Here is an 18245-nt window from a genome sequence, read left to right on the forward strand (position 1 = left end):
AAGTGCTGGTTGCTTGGCGTGAGAGATGCTCAAGTGTTACTGCGTATTCACTGTTTTGCAATTCTATTTATTATTTTAATAAAGAAGTTTACAGTAATAGTCTTTTTTTCCATCTTAACTAGAGAAACTGTCTTGACACTTCACAATTGTTTCCACTGTGCTATTTCATTTCCTCGCAATCTAAGTGAAAAGCAGAGTGTAAAACTCGAGCATTAAACCTATTTTCCCCTCGACGTGTCTATCCACCCTTGCCGTGCCGGCTCGGGTGGCTATATGAACGTCTTGTTTAAAATGGCTCGTTTTATGCTCTTGTTGTACAATCTACTATTTTTATTTTTATTTTACCACTGTCGGCGTGGCATGCAGAGAGCGGAATTTTCACTTATCGACTTCCGATATACATACAAATGTATATATATCGATACACAATATAGGTACAGTCACCGGCACCAATACGTGACAAACAAAGCGTGCATAAATATCAGATACGACTCTATTTCCTGGGCCGGTAGGATGTGTCAGATATTTTTGCACGCTCCGCTGTGGCAGATATTAATGCAGGTGACTGTACTAAAGAAGATTAAAAGTAGAGGTAAACAATAAGCGGCCTTAAAGAGCTTGGAAGAGTCCAATTAATTTTCGAGCAGTTGAACATGTGAAAAGACATTTGCAATGAAAATGAATGGATAACAATTTCTAATTTAATAATTCCAGTTCATTTTTTTTTAATTTCATGTTGAAATTCGTCTGTTGTAGGTAATGTTAACCAGTGTTCTTTAACCTAACCAAACTCATCAAAATTATAATACCAACGCCTTTGAACCTCACCCTCGTTTCTCTTGTGCCTCTCGTGGCTTAACAGTGACATTTGAGTGTTACCGTACGCTATGAACTGCTCATTGCAACTCAAGTTGTTGGCATTTATTTATTTCTTTCAATGCCTAAAGTATCAAAATCATAACATGTATTTTGAATTATTTTATAACGGTACGGTTTAAATGAACATCAATGGATGGTGAAACAGCCCCTAATACTCGTAACCATCGATCTGATAACTGTTTGCCCGCGGTAAGTGCTCTTCTTTATATTGAAATAATGTCTACTTGAAAAATAATATACTATCTATCAATGACCCAGGGTGGAACCCTTTAATAATCAATTTCACTATTATTATTATTATTCCCCTCAATGGCGGCCTTAAGCCTTGGGCCAATATCAGTTAAATTATTGATAAATATAATATTCTTCTTCTTCACGTTGTACGGTGATTGTAGTTTTTGCAACTTGATAGCAAAATTCCAGAAACAACGCGGAGACAACTTGCGCATTAAAAAATGTCAGACACGAGAGCAATATAGAATTTTGAGATCACTGTTCACTGTTAAGGTTAATCGCCGCATAAATCACTATCAAAATTATACTTCAACTAGCCAGAAAAGCAGAAATACCAAAATTAGATATCGTCTACATTCGCCATGTTCGAATGCTACAAATCGAATCATCCATTTCACTATTATTTCCTTGACAAAGTATGAGATGTCAACATTGAGAGATGTTGACATTAGAAGCACAAGGGTTCCACCCTGGGTCATGATTAAATTTGTTCGACTGTAGGTACTCATAATAAATAATTGGTTTCAGGTACCTGTTAAGAAGACAGGTAGGTACTTATTTTATTTAGTTTGTAAATAATTATTCTTGCTCAACCAACGAACTAAGAGAGTAGCAAAACCAATTTTAACTTGAACTTTGCACGACAGGGGTCTGGTATAATCTGCATAATATTGCAGATTAGGTATTATTAGTCTATTGAGAAATGCATAATATGACTATTTACTTATCCACGTCCTTGCGGTCTCGCAGTTTGCAATAAGGCAAGGTATTCTACCTATTTAAACTTCCTCTTTAAGGGCATCTCGCAGTGAGATCAAAATAAGCTAATTAATGATAATGAAATAATCTATGATTTCATTATTCAATTCATTATATTTTATAATGTAAGAAAAAACACAAATATATGATTGAAAACGGGGGTTATCTAATTTATTACGATCGCCAAACTTTTTTTAGGACAAGGAATTAGCGCCCTAAAAGAGGTTGAACAACACAGATTTACAGCAAAGATCCCGGTGTATCCGTACCCGGTATAAAAAAATTAAAACGCAACGCAGAATAAAATGCACCATGATCACTGTCCTTTACACCGGGTACGGGTGTAAGTCTACCTATTACTACACTAGCTATGATAATCATATCATACCTACTCCATAAGTATCCTTGCCAGTGATACGATTGACTGATACGATACAATACTTAGTGATTACTAGGAAGGAACTGGGCGGGGTCAGGTTTGTCCAGTGTTAGTTTGCGACCGGTCGCCAACTGGATCGGGTCTGCCCCTATATTAATTGCCTGTCCGGCGGTTAACTTGGCGAATGGTCTGGGGTGGAGCTCACAGTTGCAATGACATCCCCGGCAAGACTGTTTGGACTCCTTCCCGTGGTTGCCGCCCGTTAACTGCCTGATTCTGCCGTAGGAAGCAGGTAGAACCAAAACAAACAGTCGCATCCTGGAACATCAGCTACCCTCCCATCCCATTTATCCCGTACAACCAGCTGCAGGCGATGACGTGGCCTGTCGCCGCGGGCTTCATATCCGAAATAATAGGATATGAAGTGGTAGAATGCCACCTGCGTGTTTGTGCCGTGCGCGGGGACCCGTACGGATGGAGAACGAGATCCTGGTAGGTTGAGCTTGACGGGGGTCGTCGCCCTCAGAAGGCAACACGCCACTTTGGCTCGGGATTCATCTCACACGGGCGGTCGGGACCTAGCCAGTCACGATCAATCGGCTGTCGTATCCAGTAGACTGGATGCGGGCGAGGGTTCTGGGGTGCGGAGGTCGGTAGTCGGCGAGGCACAAACCCAATGCAGTCCACAACAAGCTGCTGCGGGGGAGGCAACGTGCGGACTCATCTGGCAGCCCACTTTGGAACCCTATATCCTGCTGGTAGCCCTGGTGGGTCAAACCATCCCCAGTTGAGGGCTCCGTGGAGGGTGGGGAGCCAGCGGGACGAAGAACAACCGAGGATTCATGGACTCCAAAAGTTGTTGTACGAAGAGTAGGGAGGCCGGACCCGTAGGGGATGAGGCAAAAAAAGACTGTGGAAAGGTGCGACGTGTCCCTGTCACTGACAGAGACGCGGGAGCCGGACCCAGTTCTAAAAAGGGACCCGTTGGGTTCACTAAGGCGCGTGGCACTGGTGTCAAGGCGCATCGAACGAAGGGCGAAAAGTGCGGTGGCGCTGCTCCCCCAAAAGGTACAGCCCGACCTCTTCCCGAAGGGTCGAAGAGAGGGCGCACAGTTCCCCCTGCAAAGGGGTCGACCTGTGTCGTTGCCGGTAAGGGGAAACGCGTAACTGCGCCTAGTAGCAGGAAGGCGGTGGCCCCACCACAACCAAATCCGGTTCAGCCGAATCCGGCCTCTGGGGAGGGAGCGCAAACACCTACGGGTACGAGCGCGCCTTCCTACGAGGGTTGGACGAAGATGAGCAGGAGGAGGAAGAGGAGGGCGAAGGAAATCCTGAGAGCGTTGGGACCCCTGGAAGACAGCTCGTCTGAAGGTGGAACCCCGGCAGCGCCCACAGGAAATCCTGCACCGCAAAAAAGGCCACTGGCGACAACTGGCGGACCTTCTCAATCTGCTAGAGACTCCAAAAGACGAAGGTGGCGGAGTCGTATGCGGAGATTTTGGCGGGTGAGAGGGCTGCCATTGTCCCGGTGGACTTTCCGGCCGAACGAGTCCTGATGGGGCATGTCGGGGCCATACAGGAGGCTGTGATCACACGCCTGCTGGATGCCCCCGACCCGCTTCCACAGTTGACCTTCGGCAACATCGTGGGAGGGGCACTGCATGTTGGCTGCAATAACGCAGAGTCCTTTGCATGGCTCAGCTCAGCAATTGGGGAGGGTGAAATTGCTGGGATGAGCCTGAAAGTCGTGTACGCCAGGGATCTTCCGAAGCCGGTCAAAATGGCATGGAAGACGAAGATCGTTGGAGTACAGGACAGCAGGACGCTGCTGCGGCTGCTGCAGCGCTTCAACCCGAGGCTGCATACGGAGCAGTGGAAAGTGGTTGACACCATAGTGGCGGAAGCCAGCGCCCGGCGCATCATATTGATGGACCGGGAGTCGGCTGAAGTCATTAAGGAAGCCGGCTACTGTCTACACTCTGGGATCGACGTCAGCTCCTTCAAGCTTCTGGATGACGCGGAGAAGACGCTTGGAGGGGGTGGCGACGATCAGAGTACTGCTCGCGGCAAAGCCAAAGCTAACCCTGGGATAGCTGGTGCTGCTGCCGATGGTGTTGAGGTGAACCCTGAGCACGCCAAGGAAGCTCCCGGTGATGCCAAAGTGGCTCCCGGTGACACCGAGGCTAGTTCTGGTGTAGCCGAGATACACTCGGTTGGTGCCCAGGCGGTCCCAGGCGAAGCTGAGGTGGGGGCGGCGGTGGTGATGGAGGTAGAGGATGTGGGGTCGGACAGTGGGGCTGACGGGGTGCGTGGGGTCGGGGATCTTCTGTGACCTCGTCTCAGATTTCCCTGGCTGATCTGCGCGCTCTGTCAGAGCTATATCTGGACGGACCCACATCCCCTGCATCTCAAGAGGAGCCGCAGGAAAGGGCTGCTGACCTCAGCATGCCCAAGAAAAATTAAGAGGCCCAACATGGATGGTCTAAGGTGCGTACAAATTAATTTACAACACAATAAGGCTGCTACTGCAATTTTAGCAAAACAGTTAAAAAGTGAGCAATTCGATATCGCCTTGATACAAGAACCTTATGTATATAAAGGAGAAATAAGAGGCTTAGGCGGAACGGGAGGCATATTATTTCACTCCTGTTCCGAAAATAACGATATGAGGACGTGCATATATGTCAGAAACGGCATCAATGCCATGCCCTTGAATGCTTTCTGTTCCAGGGATCTTACAACCATCAAGATCCTAGGGAGGGGGAAGGTAAGGCCCTTATTTTCTCATCTGCCTACCTTCCCTATGAAGCGACGGACCCGATCACACCACTACTCCGGAGTCTTGTCGAGAACAGCAGCAAGGCGAACACCGGCCTAATTATTGGCTGTGACGCTAATGCTCACCATGTCATCTGGGGGAGCTCGGACGTCAACAAAAGAGGAGAGAAGTTACTGGATTTTCTGGTGAGCTCTTCTTTACAAATTATGAATAAAGGCAATGACCCAACATTTGTTAACGCAAAAAGAGGTGAGGTTATTGATGTGACGTTGGCTACTAACAATATATGTAGGAACATTACGAAATGGCATGTATCCAATGAAACAACTTTATCGGATCACAGGTATATATGCTTTAGGTACAGAATTAACGAACCAATAAAAACTGTGCTTAAAAGGAACCCTAGGAACACGGACTGGTTGTCTTTTAAGAAAGATCTAAAAGTGGAACTAGGTGACCCTAAAGGTAAGCTCAATTCTATAATAGACATCGAGTTTGAAGCGGACAACATAGTCCGAGCCATCAATAATGCTTGGACTAATAACTGCCCGGAAAAAAAGACTGGGGCAAAGAAAGTCCCATGGTGGAACCCTGATATCGCGAGACTCAGGAAAGAAACCAGGGCGATCTTCAATGATGCAAAGGCTTCAAAAAACTTTGAGACCTATGCAAAAAAGCTCACAGAATACAATAAAGCTGTGAGAAAAGCAAAAAGGAAAGCATGGAAAGACCACTGCGACCAAATAGGTTCAATACCAGAAGGAATGAGGCTCACGAAGGCTCTAGCTACAACCAGATCGGTCCCATTAATAAAGGGGAAAGATGGGAACGTGACGGAGACAGGCATAGAGACACTAAAAATAATGTATGAGACACATTTCCCAGGCTCTATTATACATCAGAGCAGAACCGATAGTAACTCAATCAGTGCTGCTGAACAAGTGGGCACTACCACAAGGCACAATTGGGATACTGCCAAAAAAGTAGTAGATCACGATAAGTTAAAGTGGGCTTTGTCCACCTTTCGCCCTTATAAAACACCAGGACCAGATGGTGTTTATCCAGTTCTACTACAAGAAGGAGCTAATGTACTTATACCACATCTTAGTAGATTGTACAGAGCATGCCTAGCCTTCGGACACGTACCGCGTGTGTGGAGACAAGTTAAGGTAATCTACCTTCCAAAACCTGGTAAGGCAGATTATAATGATGCCAAATCATATAGGCCAATAAGCCTGTCATCATTCTTCCTGAAAACATTGGAAAAATTGGTTGACAGATACATAAGGGACGGACCGCTAAAACGGCATCCACTGCATAAAATGCAATGCGCCTACCAACCGGGGAAGTCGACAGAATCAGCGATACACCTGGTAGTAAGCAAAGCGGAACAGGCAATAGAGAATAAAGAGCTCTGCCTGGCTGCGTTTCTGGACGTGGAAGGAGCATTTGATCGTACAACGTATCATGCCATCAAAACTGCTGCGGATAGACATGGCATTGAACCCACTATCTGCAGATGGATGGAAAGAATGCTCAACAGCAGACTGATAACTTCAACCTTGCTAGGAGAAGAATTATCAGCCACAGCCACAAAAGGATGCCCTCAAGGAGGGGTTTTATCGCCCACGCTATGGAGCTTGGTGATAAACTCGCTACTAGAGGATCTCAACACAGGCCCAGTACAAACAGTGGGTTATGCAGATGACCTAGTAATACTTGTCAATGGGAAATTCCCAAACACAGTATCGGGAATCATGAACGTAGCTCTAAACAAAGTAGAGAGGTGGTGCAAAGAATATCACCTCTCCATAAATCCGAGCAAAACGGTGGTAATACCATTTACCAGAAAAAGGGACCTAAAAAGCATACAGACTTTAAGAATGTATGACAGGGAACTAAGACTTTCCAATGAAGTAAAATATCTTGGAATAATCCTTGATAAAGGACTTAACTGGAAAAAACAGGTGGAATACACAGTGACCAAAGCGACGAGAGTTTTTGGCATGTGTAGATCCGCATATGGAAAAACATGGGGACTGAACCCAAAAGTACTGAGATGGATCTACACCATAATGGTGAGACCCATCATACTGTATGGGTGCCTCGCCTGGTGGCCTAGGGCACAACTAAGCACATGTAGGAATCTACTGGCAAAAATCCAGAGAATGGCCTGCATGGCTATCACAGGGGCGTTCAAAACAACGCCGACAGCAGCAATGGAAGTCTTACTGGACTTACCACCACTGCATATTGCTATAGAATCCGAAGCGCGGAAGTCGTTGCACAGAATGAAAATGTACGGCCTGTGGAACGATTCCGCTCCAAGGACAAAGCACACTAAAATGGAACAAAACGAATACCTTGATAGTATAATGGCGATGGGTTGCGACAAAATGCAACCAAAGTACATATTCCGAAGGAACTTCAAGGTTCATGTTCCCACAAGGGCTGAATGGGCAGAAGGACTGACACTGCCGGAAGGCAGTGAAAATTCATGGTACACGGATGGATCTAAAATGAAATCCGGTACAGGAGCCGGCATTCATGCCAAGGACTTTAACAGTAGCGTAAGCATGGGAAATTATGCAACTGTCTTTCAAGCAGAGACGTATGCAATTATCGCCTGTGCACAGGAGAATATAGATAGGAAGGTAAGGGAAAAAACCATCTATATACTCAGTGACAGTCAAGCAGCCCTAAAGGCGCTCACATCGCCAAAGGTTGACTCAAGACTGATCTATAATGGAGTACAAGCACTAAACAAGCTTGGCAGACGCAATAGAGTGAGACTGGTTTGGATCCCAGGACACAAAGGCTTCATCGGAAATGAAAAAGCAGATGAGCTAGCAAGGGAAGGGTCAATGAACAAAAACATAGGGCCCGAGCCGTATGTGGGACTCTCACAGGGAACCATGAAGAATGCCATAAACGACCATACCAAACTTAAACACCAACAAGAGTGGAAAACACTGGAAGGTCTAAAGCATTCAAAACGATTCATCGCAAATGTCAGCACAAGCTGGACTAAAAAACTCTGGACACTCAGTAGGAAACAACTCCGACATATCGTCGGGGCATTCACAGGTCACTTCAATACTAAACACATACTAGTAAAGATGGGACTACAGGACAATGAAGTCTGTAGAATATGTGGCGAGGAAGACGAAACAATGGAACACATTATGTGTGAATGTGACGCCCTCGCCAGATCAAGAATGAGACTCTTTGGCGACGGATACCCCGCACCAGGAGACTTTAAGGCACTACCGCTACGTCAAATCATCCAATTTATGGACGAGGTGATAAAGGCAATAGAGTAAGTGCGAAGGAGGGGTAATTACACAAAAGATCCCTACGGGTCGAAGTGTATCCGCAAGGACCCCTAACGATAAGATAAGATAAGATAAGATAAGGAAGGAAACTGGCCAAGAGCGTGTCGGACACGCCCAAAAAAGGGTTCCGTAGCCATTACGAAAAAAATAAGTAATATTTTTCTAAGGATTTCGTATTTTATACGGAATCTTCCAAGTTTAGGTATATTTTATACCTTAGGCTGCTATTTACTCTTAAACTACTATTAATTCTCAGACAAACATAGTCGTTATAGTTTTCCTTGAAAGTTGATATACTTACTAACATCCTGAATTTTTAAATTTTTTCCACCCACCGGTTTAGATTTTACAGGGGGGGGGCGACGCTCGATTTTCATGAAAATTTGCACTTTAAAATGCAAATTTTCATTAAAATCGAGCGTGCCCTGCTTTTAAGTTTATCAAACTTTTAAGGAAAACTATAACGGCTACATTTACTTGACAATTATTAGTACCTAGTTTAAAAGTAAATAGCAGCCTAAGGTATAAAATGTATCTAAACTATGGAAGATTCCGTATAAAATACGAAATTCCTTAAAAAAAATGACTTAATTTTTCCGTAATGGCTACGGAACCGAGGATCCCATCATCAGATCTTGACTTGGTGACAATGGGACCACCTCAGAAGAATACTCTTTCGAATAAAAAAAGAATTTTGTAAATCGATCCACAATTGACTGAGTAATCGGTGAACATACATAAAATAATAATAATAAAAAAACAAACATTGGAACATAGAACCTCCTCCTTTTTTGAAGTCGGTTAAAAATACTGCAAGTTCCATATAAGTTCTCCATTAATTATCTACACTTACCATTGGTTACACTTACCATTGGTACTGTGCAACTAGGATTATTCACCTAAATGCCAAGTTTCGATTTTTAGCAGTTGTGTCTGTCCGAATATAGGTATAAGTCCGGCCTATCCAGCTTACGATATTGGATAAATACTTAAAAATTACAAAAAAACAACAGTACATACCATTTTGTGAAGTGTCTGCCAATGTGTGAAGAGCGTGTCAGGCTTCTGGGTCTGACAACACCTCATAGATTCCTGAAACAATCGAACAACGTTAACGCCTGATCCAAAAATCAACTTATACGCAAATCCTCGATTGTCGAATTTCAGATTAAACTTTGTACAAGGCAAACTTTTGTATTTACAGTCACTTTTTTCCTCATTATACCAACACCAGCTTAACACGATCCGCCAACCTTATTCTAGCTTTACTGGTTGTTTTTGTGCAGACAGCAGATACCCTGGTGTAGGTACCTCATGAAAACCAATTAATTGTTCCACTTGAGTCATGAAATTTGGTATGTAGGTAGCTGGACGTTTGAAATAACACATACGCTACTATTTATCCCAATGTTCCCTCGGGATAGGGATAAAATCTTGAACTAATACTCTATATGTAATAAATAATACGTAGTATGAAACGTATAGGGGAGACCGGGGAGAGTAGTGACAATGTCGATTTTTGGTAACCTATTAACTACTAGCAAGCTCACAACTTCCTAGCTCGAGACTTGAACTAAAAAACGCGCGCTATTACGAGCTCGCTAGCAGTTAATAAGTTCCAAAATATCGACACTGTCACTACTCTGCTCTGTCACAACTCTCCTCGGTCTCCCCTACTCAGCTATGAGATATGTCACGTCAGACCATCGTGTCAGACATGAACTAATAAATCTGAAGTGTATGCCTTACCACAAAAACCACTCAGTTACTTAAGCAGGTAGATGCTATGTAGGTATACCAAACATCACCGACACGTTGACGTCAAAGTTTATTTAAATTAATTTAATATATGCGAATATTCTTAATGGCTTGAAAGTTCAAACTAAAAATATAAATCTTAATGTAAGCCTTGCCATGCAAATGTTATTCCTGTTTGATCCCCGGTCGGGCATTAATTAAGTATAACTTTGAAAAAGAATTATAAAACACCATACAGCCACGGATTTCCTGTAAAGTGCGTAGATAGAAATTTCGAATAAGGATATTTTCTGGTTTCGATCTTTTCGGATCGTGAATTTTTCCGTTGTAGAATTTTAGTTTTTTTACAATTTTTTAATATTATATACGAGTAATAGGTAAAACAGCCGTGGAGGCCTATATTTCATCACTAAAGTAGCGTACAATGGTGACGGTATTAGGGCGAGATTTTATGGCAAAATTCGAATTATGTATGAAACGTATAATGGACTGTAATAACTAAAAAGAAAACGAAGAAAATAATATGATAAAATTGAAATATAATATTTTGACTTGAAAACACAACCACACAACACAAAGCAATAGTGGCAAGTAACACATAAAAGAAAAATATACAAAAAAGAACTATACAAAAAATACACCAAAAAGTACAAAACTCAATGAGTTTGCTACAATGTATAACTTCGATAAATAACAAAATTGACTTGGCATCTGGTGATAACTTACGAGTAGAAGTGCGAAATTTGCACCATGCCAAGAGGCATACCTCTCTCTTTTAATTAAAGTTTTAGTTTTAGTTATTTTTATTTAATAGTAGTTTTAGTCCTATGGATATTTTGTATTTTCTTAATATTTCTTAGTTATCTGCGGAACCCTAGTTTGGGCGTGTCCAGTCGGTGCACATATTGTGGTGGGAGGTTCCAACATTGCCGTCGCGCCCACGATGAAATACCTGGGAATCGTGCTGGACAGCCGTTGGAGCCTCCGACCACACTTAACACAGTTGGCGCCAAAACTTCTAGCCACTGCTGCAGCCCTGGGACGTCTTCTTCCTAACCTAGGGGGACCCATGTCTTTATGTCGGCGACTGTACATGGGAGTCGTACGCTCAATGGCTCTTTACGGTGCTCCTATATAGGCTGACACCCTGCACAACCAGCAAATTGCTCTATTGCGTAAGCCACAGCGGGTGCTGGCTGTCAGGGTATCCCGCGGATATCGGACAATATCAGGAGAAGCGGCTTGTGTGCTGGCTGGTTCTCTGCCCTGGGACCTTGATGCGAAGGCCCTCGCTGCTGTGTATCGTTGGCGCGAGGAAGCACGGTCTCGGGACCACTGGCCGGCGCCACGGGAGGTGGATGCAAAGAGGAAGGAGCTGTTCCTAGCTGCGGTAGACACTTGGCGGACCAGACTGGAGCACCCGACTGCAGGTATACGTACAGTGGAGGCTATCCGCCCTGTGCTTAGGGACTGGCTGGAGAGAGAGCATGGCGCACTGACATTCCGGCTAACACAGGTCCTCTCGGGGCATGGATGCTTCGGGAGGTACCTGTATAAGATCGCAAGGAGAGAGCCAACTCCAGTGTGCCATGAGTGTGGTTGTACCGAAGACACGCCCAACATACACTAGAAGTGTGCCCAGCTTGGGCAATCGAGAGACAAGATCTTGCTGTGGTCGTGGGCCCCAATTTGTCTTTAACATCCCTAGTTCATGGAATGACCTAATGCGAGGATGCGTGGAGAGCGGCGATTTTCTTCTGTGAGGAAGTTATGTCACAAAAGGAAAGCGCCGAGCGGGCCAGGGAGTCTAACTCGCTAGCAGACCCTGTGCGCCGCAAGAGAGCTGGGCGCCGGCGTATCGCCCAAGCTCCCACCTTAATTATGGACCTCAGGCCACGGACACGGGGACGTCCGTGACCCGCAAGTGCAAGGTCCTCGAGGAGAATGGCGTGCCAAATGTTCCTAGCATGCCATTGGTGGGAAAGGGGGTTCAAGAATGGCTCCCCTAGAAGATGAATCCGGAAACGGATAACCGCCTCCTAGCGATGTAGCGGGTTATTCCGTTGTACCGCTGCGTCGCTGGCAGGGCGGCGAGGAAGGAACATCCCGGGGGTTTTAGTGGGTAAAAACCCCACATAACCTCATCGCCTCTCCGTGATGATGGGGTATCTGGTGGCAGATTTCCCCCTGGCAACAAAAAAAAAAGGGATAGAACTATGACCCCTACAGAAGCAAACTGTTACCAGAAAGGTAGGTTAGGTATTTCATTTTTCTGATGAAGAATTGAATACCTCCTTATAATTATTTTGAGTGTTTTTATTGAATTAGATATTATGAAGTTTGACATCACCATGACGTTAAATATTATGCCCAAGTTATCAGGTGACTATTAATCATTATGACCTTCGAAAAAAGAGACCCACGGTTTTTATATTTTTTTTTGTACAGAAAAGTCAATTATAAGAAACTAATTTCAATATTTTTTCATTTAGTTCACTACTTTTTTAAAAATTAATTATTGAAAATATTTTGGTTGATGACGTCACATGAAGAGTTCTAACCACACAGAATAAAGTACGACTTGGACTGGTCACGCAATTTACACCAATGTCAAATGAAGGTCATAGCTTATTTGTTAAATAATAAATTCATCATCATCATCCCAGCCTTTATACGTCCCACTGCTGGGCACAGGCCTCCTCTCAGAACAAGAGGGCTTGGGCCATAGTTCCAACGCGGGCCCAGTGCGGATTGGGAACTTCACACACACCATTGAATTGCTTCGCAGGTTTGTGCAGGTTTCCTCACGATGTTTTCCTTCACCGCAAAGCTCGTGGTAAATTTCAAATGTAATTCCGCACATGAATTTCTAAAAACTCAGAGGTGCGAGCCGGGGTTTGAACCCACGACCCTCTGCTTGAGAGGCGATAGGTCAAACCACTAGGCCACCACGGCTTCTCTATAATAATAAATTAATTACATTATATTAAAATGAAATAACTACAGAAAACGAGTTAAAAATCATTTATCTCGAAATGGTTTTCGATTTACTATACATTGCAAAAAAATAGACATCCCCAATTATTATAAACTAGTTTATTGCCTGTAACATTATGGAATGGCATACTATATGGACATCGAATGCTTTGACTAACCAATTTTAAGACTTACAATAATTATTACAAGCGAAAATCGGAATTCAACTTTATGCTGTTTAATTTTATGACTTAAGATAATTGACTTGCAAAAATTATGATAGAAAACGTTACGGATTGTTAAAATCGGAGCTTACAGTTTATGGAAAACAATAGAGACCCGTTTTCCACAGACACCCGCTTTCGTGAGACTAGATTTCTGAGTCAGGCAACTATACATTCTAAAGGTGACAGTCACACAGTTATGTTGTTAAACTGCCAACTTATGCGCAGCTTCTAAAAAAACAGACGTTCAGAGTCCCCGTCCCGCCGAGAAAGACTGCGTTTGCAAAACGCTCCCCCCCAGCGTATATGCATCTTCGTGTCTATAGTAATGTTTGTAAAGTGTGTGACATCAAGCAGCACCCCATAGGAATCACACACGCATACACAGTCACACACTATTCCTTTTCTTAAAAAAAAAGCACTTTATTAGATATTAACTTAAAAACTTTGACTTAAAAAGCAAAATTGTATAATTAGCTTATTAGTTTATCTGTGACGTGTCTCCATAATAAAATCATACAACGCACTCCTAGGTCCCGAGATACAGGCTCAGCCTAGTTCGGGGTCTGACGGACATTCCATGCATTGTAAATAGAGAAGCCATGCGTTTACAAATAAATGTATTTATTATTTAAATATTATTATTTAAATATTATTATTATTCAATGATGTGTGTGAAGTTCCCAATCCGCACTGGGCCCGCGTGGGAACTACGGCCCAAGCCCTCTCATTCTGAGATGAGGCCTAAGCCCAGCAGTGGGACGTATATAGGCTGGAATGATGACGATGATGATGATTATTAATAATTACTACTTATTGTGAAAAGATTCCACGGTCGGTCACATGACAGTACACTAGGTTCATATCACAGGTGGTGGCGTATCAAGGAATTTGCAGTAAACACACATCCTGCTGACTACTTGATTGTGATTCGGATACTGGTTATCAGCAGGTAACTAAATACCGGTTGTGTTAACATAATGATATAGCACAAACTGTGATCATATTTTAAATTGATCATTAAATCAGCGTGACGCAAACCATAGATAATGTACGGAAATTTATGGCATAAATGTTGGCGGACCATTAATTTCTTTGTAAAAATTGGTTGATAAATTAAATTTCACTACTAAGTTGAAAGACTATTGTTTTAAGATATCAAAACTTACAATTTGTAATGTCCCATTCATTGCAGACGTCCGACGTCTAAAGCTAAATAGATGATGTAACAGGATGTTAGTTAAAAGACCTTTTGTAACCTTATCCTGGCAAATAAATAAATGAATTGAATTGAAATATAGAAAAAAACCCGATGGTGGCTATTTTGCCACCATACTGCTGAGAGCACTCATAACTAATTTGCGAAGATTCAAAGTAGGTTCTTAATATTACGGAAGACTAGGTGCGGATATCAGGAAAAGAGACCTATCGTGAATAGGTGTGATTTTGTCAAAAACGAGCAAACATGATCAAGCACACAAGCACTCTACAACCACCTGCCAATGGCGAGCGTAACCTTTGAGTGCGCAGGTATGTAAATAGTGGTCAATAAACATCAATAAGTCAACAAACCATTATTTATGTATAGGAACGACGCATGAGATACCTGTCATATCGTAAACACGGACGTATTATAAGATGAAAATAATTATTTTACTTTTGAAATTGTTATCGATTTTCGACGACAAGGTAGGACAAAGAGGTCAGATTATGTGATTTCTTTATCATTTACAGTCAAAGTAAGAAAACCAGCTTTTTAGGGTTCCGTAGCCCAAATGGCAAAAACGGAACCCTTATAGTTTCGCCATGTCTGTCTGTCTGTCCGTCTTCGGCCTTGCTCAGAGACTATCAATGCTAGAAAGCTGTAATTTTGCATGAATTATATGTAAACTATGCCGACAAAATGGTATAATAAAAAAATTAAAAAACAATTTTTTGAGTACCTACCATAGACGTAAAGTGGGGGTGATTTTTTTTTCTCATCCAACCTTGTCGTGTAAGATATCGTTGGATAGGTCTTTTAAAACCATTAGGGTTGCTAAAACGATTTTTCGATTCAGTGATTTGTTTGCAAAATATTCAATCGAGCGTCGTCGTCGTCCCCCCCCCCCCTCTAAAATCTAAACCGGTGGGTGGAAAATTAAAAAAAAATCAGGATGGTAGTAAGTATGCATGGTAGTAATGGCTACGGAACCCTATTTCGGGCGTGTCCGACACGCTATTGGCCGTTTTTTTTTATTAAAGCCATTCGGTAACTTAATATCCACACTTACTCGTCAAAATTACCACGCTGCTATGTAAAAAAATATTTAGAAGTTGAAAGGTTTTTGTACTAGGAATGTAGCATCGAAGTCGCTAAACTGGTTAAGCTATTACCTAATATAGTCAAAGTGTAAGGAACTTTGATATAGTCAACCTACAAGGAGGTATTTTACTCGAAACGGATTCAGTGCGGTTAAACATTTATGTAAAATAAAGGCTACACTTGATGACATATCCCGGAGTACAAAATTGTTAAAGGGAAAATATTAAAGGTTTTAAGGTTTTTACGCTGTTTTGTGTATGTCCGGTTTGGCAGCTATGGCAAAAAGACAAAAAATAATTTCCAAAAACTCCGATGATTCATTATTGCTAATACTTACATCGTCATTACGCATTTTATAATCACGAAAATCATGTATATAGATAGTGTGAATAAATATTAAACTTCAGCTGCCAGATTTGGTACATTCAAGGTTTTTATACATTTTACTTATCTATCATTGTAATACAAACTATACTAGTGTATTTCAATACAGAAATGTAAATGTTTAGATAGTTTAATGGGGGAATTTCAATATTTAAGACACAAATTGACGTTGTTTTGTTAACATTTAGTTAAATACCTATCCAAACCAAGTATAGCTAAAAGTAGTTATTACTGAAAATTACTCTCGGACCTTTAAAAATACGAAATTGTGATATACAGGTATTTGGAAAATGAACTTTTAGACTTTTTTAGTGCTCAGACAAGCCGTGTTACTTGCGCCCTGTAGGTATTCGTAGCTCAAATAGGATGTAAGTTGTAGAGGCAATGGGCTGGCCAGATTGCTCGAAGAACAGATATACCGTTGGGAGAGAAAGATTTTCAAGTGACAACCACGAACCAGATGACGCAGCGTTGGCAGTCCTCGTAGTTGTTGACCAAAGACTTCGTGAGAATTGCGGGCAACTGGTGGATGGAAGTGGCAAGGTGTTCAACTGTGGAGTTCTAAGGGGGAGGCAGGCAGGGGGGGAGGTGTTTCAGATGTTTATGGGCGGTGGTGATCTCTTACCATGAGAAGACCCACTTGCTCGTTTTCCATAAAGTAAAAAAAAAGAAAAAAAAGGCCTTCGTGTCACAGTGGAGTCTTCTGGGTAATGACAATAATTATCCCTCATATCTACAACCGAAATATTCGTTTATAGGTATATTTTCATTCGGTGGATGCAAGTGGCGAGTTGTCGTTCACTGTGGCGTTCTAAGGGGAGACCTTTATTCCGCGTGGATGTCTTCCGGCTAATTAATGATGATGATGACGATATTTTCGTTGGCATGGAAGCTAATGCTAAAGCAGTTTGGGATCAGCCGTCTGCATATCCGCAGTCCAAGATTTGGCGGCCAACAGCTATGCCCTATCCGGCTCACTTTGGCTGACTCACTGGTATTTTTTCTGACAACTTTCTACGAGTCATTGGCCACTTACCACAAATTCCTATTCACCCTTCGTTTCTGATTTTAAAACATACCAGTAATCTATACATTTTTAAATATGTTGAGTGCTGCAATAAAATCTATGTGCCTAGTAAATTAAGTATATCGTGACAAGTAGAGCTTTAATGGCTCTGTTATAAACATAATAAGTATATGTAAAAATCCAGGGTAGATAGTAGTCACAAGCGTTTTTTAGGACATAAAAGGAAGACACAGAAGGCCGGTTTTTTAATCATACCAGTGAATCATTAATTTGAAAATAGAAAAATAAATATTGTACTTTGTCTTAAGTCATGATTGGTTATTTGGAGTCTTTTTGTATTTTTTATTTCAACTCCAAATTTGTTACTTTTACGGGTATCCCGTGAAACCATATCGAAAATACAAACTGAGACATGGATGCACAGAAAAACCAGAAAAAGAGACCAGCGCTGGGAATCGAACCCAGGTCCTCAGCAATCCGTGCTGCGTGCTATAACCCCTACACCACCGCTGGACAGGAATTTAGACACGAATTTTTCCTATGCATACATATCTCAGGTTGCTTATTTCCACTACGCTACTTATGCAGCAGCACTAGCGACATCTATGTTTCGCTCTCATCGAGAGACGTCAACATTCTTTCGGAACCAACCGCTCACCCAGACAACCAGACAGAGAGTCTTTTTCTAGTTTTTCTGTGCATCCATGTCTCAGTTTGTATTTTCGATATGGTTTCACGGGATACCCGTAAAAGTAACAAATTTGGAGTTGAAATAAAAAATACAAAAAGACTCCAAATAACCAATCATGATTTGATTGCTTAGTAGCGACATCTCTTGTCTGGGTGAGCGGTTGGTTCCGAAAGAATGTTGACGTCTCTCGATGAGAGCGAAACATAGATGTCGCTAGTGCTGCTGCATAAGTAGCGTAGTGGAAATAAGCAACCTGAGATATGTATGCATAGGAAAAATTCGTGTCTAAATTCCTGTCCAGCGGTGGTGTAGGGGTTATAGCACGCAGCACGGATTGCTGAGGACCTGGGTTCGATTCCCAGCGCTGGTCTCTTTTTCTGGTTTTTCTGTGCATCCATGTCTCAGTTTGTATTTTCGATATGGTTTCACGGGATACCCGTAAAAAACAAATTTGGAGTTGAAATAAAAAATACAAAAAGACTCCAAATAACCAATCATGATTTGATTGCTTAGTA

The sequence above is a fragment of the Choristoneura fumiferana genome, chromosome 12 (assembly GCF_025370935.1).
Source record: "Choristoneura fumiferana chromosome 12, NRCan_CFum_1, whole genome shotgun sequence".
Taxonomy (NCBI): Eukaryota; Metazoa; Arthropoda; class Insecta; order Lepidoptera; family Tortricidae; genus Choristoneura; species Choristoneura fumiferana.